This window comes from Dendrobates tinctorius, unplaced genomic scaffold, assembly GCF_039654945.1.
Source record: "Dendrobates tinctorius isolate UK_male_01 unplaced genomic scaffold, ASM3965494v1 ptg000383l, whole genome shotgun sequence".
In the NCBI taxonomy this organism is placed as follows: domain Eukaryota; kingdom Metazoa; phylum Chordata; class Amphibia; order Anura; family Dendrobatidae; genus Dendrobates; species Dendrobates tinctorius.
Window position 1 is genome coordinate 3,417,684 of NW_027362049.1, and position 3,053 is coordinate 3,420,736.

The window sequence follows — 3,053 nt, forward strand, 5'->3', positions numbered from 1 at the left end:
CTGCGTCATCGTCTGGCTACATAAGGCCTCGAACGCTTAGTTTTCTAGGAGTTGGCAAACCGCTTTTAAAGCCAGAGCATCAGGAAAAAGTTTTGTCTTACATTGCTGACTCAGCCTCCAGCTCTATCGCCTCCTCTTCTTCAGTTGTAAAAAGTAAAAGCACTGAGTCGTCATTGGAGGCTCATGTTCATGAACCACACCTTTCCTTGTGTCCTTCACCCCAACCAAGATTGAAGGATGACGCAGGCCATACTACTGATTACTCCATGGAGCTGTTTTCACATACCATGCCTGGATTATCAAGTGAAATGGTGAATTACCCAGGCCAAGATGAATCTGACATGGAGTGCACTGATGCACAGCCGCTGATGGATGATTCTGCTGGTACATTCACTCAGAGCACTACATTGTCCTCGCAGTGTACAGAGCCAGATTTTGACCCTGATGAGACTCAAGTGCCCCTTCCCGCACACTATACCACCATACACGGTGACACAGAGAAAGGTGCACATGACATAGAAGAGGAGGTGATGGATGACCCAGTTGTTGACCCAGATTGGCATCCATTGGGGGAAGAGGGTGCTGCTTCCAATAGCTCAGATGAGGAGCATCCACAGCAGACATCGACATCGCAACAGCTGTTATCTGGCAGGCCCGGAGCACTCCAAAGACAGGTTCCAAACATCAAAAGAGTTGCTGGACAGCTTGTCCAGAGGGTCAAAAGATCACAGCGTGCTAGGCCGCAAAATGTCTGCCAAAGTAGGAAGAGTGCAGTGTGGCACTTTTTTGAACAAAATCCTCATGATCAGGCCAAGGTTATCTGTAAGAAGTGCGCAAAGACCTTTAGCCGAGGGAAAAATCTGAAAAATTTGAATACCAGTTGCATGCTTAGACATTTAACCAGCATTCACTTGCAAGCATGGACACAACACCAAACCTCAAGTGCCACATGTGCAACTGATCACAACGAAGGTAGTCAGCAACGCTACATTGTTTCCCCCACTGTAAGCCCACCGGTTAGCACAGCAGCAAATGTTGAGGTGTCGTTGCAAGACCACAGCAGTCAGGGAATCCCACTGTTATATCAACGAAAGACTGATTCTAGGCCATCAGAAAGAACACCAACTCCATCACCATCATCAACCCTCTCTCAGTCCGCCCTGTCCACCGCTACTTCCACCATATGCAGCTCTCAAGTCCAGCTCACCCTCCCAGACACTATGAGTAGGTCAAGAAAGTACTCAGTCTCTCATCCGCGTACACTGGGTTTGAACGCCCACATTGCCAAACTAATCTCGTTTGAGATGATGCCCTTTCGGTTGGTGGAAAGCACAGCTTTCCGCGAACTCATGGCCTATGCAGTACCACGCTATGACCTACCCAGTCGCCACTTCTTCTCTCGCAAAGCCATCCCAGCCCTCCACCATCATGTGAAAGACCGCATTGTCCATGCACTCAAGCAGTCAGTGAGCGGAAAGGTGCACCTCACAACTGATGCATGGTCCAGTCGGCATGGCCAGGGCCGTTACGTGTCCATCACTGCGCACTGGGTTAATGTGGTGGATGCAGGGTCCACAGGGGACAGCGGTGGTGGGACAGTGCTGCCTAGCCCACGGTATAGGAAACAGTTGGCTGTAGGCGTTCGACCCTCCTCCTCCTCCTCCTCCTCCTCCAGAAGCGAAAGCTCGTCCACAGAGCGCAGTCGTACGAGCACTCCATCTGCAGCTGCCACTGTTGCACACAATGTGTCCCCCTATCGAGCAGCTAGTGGAAAGCGTCAGCAGGCTGTGTTGCAGATGATGTGTTTGGGCGACAGACACACCGCCGAGGTGCTGGCCGAGTACTTGAAGCGACAAACTGAGTCATGGCTGTGCAGTGTACATCTTGAGGCAGGCAAGGTAGTTAATGATAACGGCCGTAATTTTGTGGCAGCTATAGCCCTTTCAAAACTCAGCCACATACCTTGCTTGGCTCACACCTTGAACCTGGTGGTGCAGTGCTTCCTCAAAAATTATCTGGAGTTAACAGCCCTGCTCCAGAAGGTGCGAAGACTGTGCGCGCACATCCGCCGGTCGCCTGTACACTCCGTTCGTATGCAGAAGCTGCAGCGATTGCTCCACCTTCCCAACCACCGCCTCATTATCGACATTGCAACAAGGTGGAACTCCACCCTGCACATGGTGGAGCGGCTGTGCGAGCAGAGGCAGGCCATAATGCATTTGTGGGAGGATACACGGCCAGGCACTTTGAGAGCAGACATGTAGTTGACAGGCGTGCAGTGGTCGAAGCTGAAAGACCTTTGTAAAGTCCTTCAGTGTTTTGAGGAATGCACACGGCTGGTAAGCGCAGACGACGCCATCCTAAGCATGAGCATCCCACTTATGCGTCTGCTCATGCAAACTTTGACGCACCTTAAGGAGCAGGCGTCTGCAGCCAATGTTGATGAGGAGGAAGAGGAGGAGGGAATCCTTGATGACATTCAGCCATTGTCTGCTCAGGGACCTCTCCTGGACGAGGTGGAGGAAGAAGAGGAGGAGGATGATGGGGATGATTACTTAGGGGAGGAGGATGCATCTCGTGGGGCAAGTGAAAATGTTGGCGTGGCAAGGTCTGGTACAGGGTTTGTGCGTGACTGGAGGGATGTGGATTTGCCAGAAAGTGCTCCTCCACCCAGCACTCGCAGTGCATCATTGACACCGGGAACATTGGCCCACATGTCAGATTATGCCTTGCGGATCCTAAAAAGGGACCCCCGCATTGCCAAAATGATGAACAATGACGACTACTGGTTGGCCAGCATCCTGGATCCACGCTATAAAGGCAAATTACAAAACATCATGCCACAGGAGAACCTTGACCTAATATTGGCTAATAAACAAGCAACTCTGGTAAATCGGTTGCTTGAGGCATTCCCAGCACACAGCAGCGGTGATGGTTCTCACACGAGCCGTACGGGCCGGGGGCAGCTTGGCAGAGGTGTTCGTGGTGCACACAGCAGAAGTGGCGTTGAAGACAGGGGTTTCATGACAATGTTGTGGACTGATTTTTCAAAT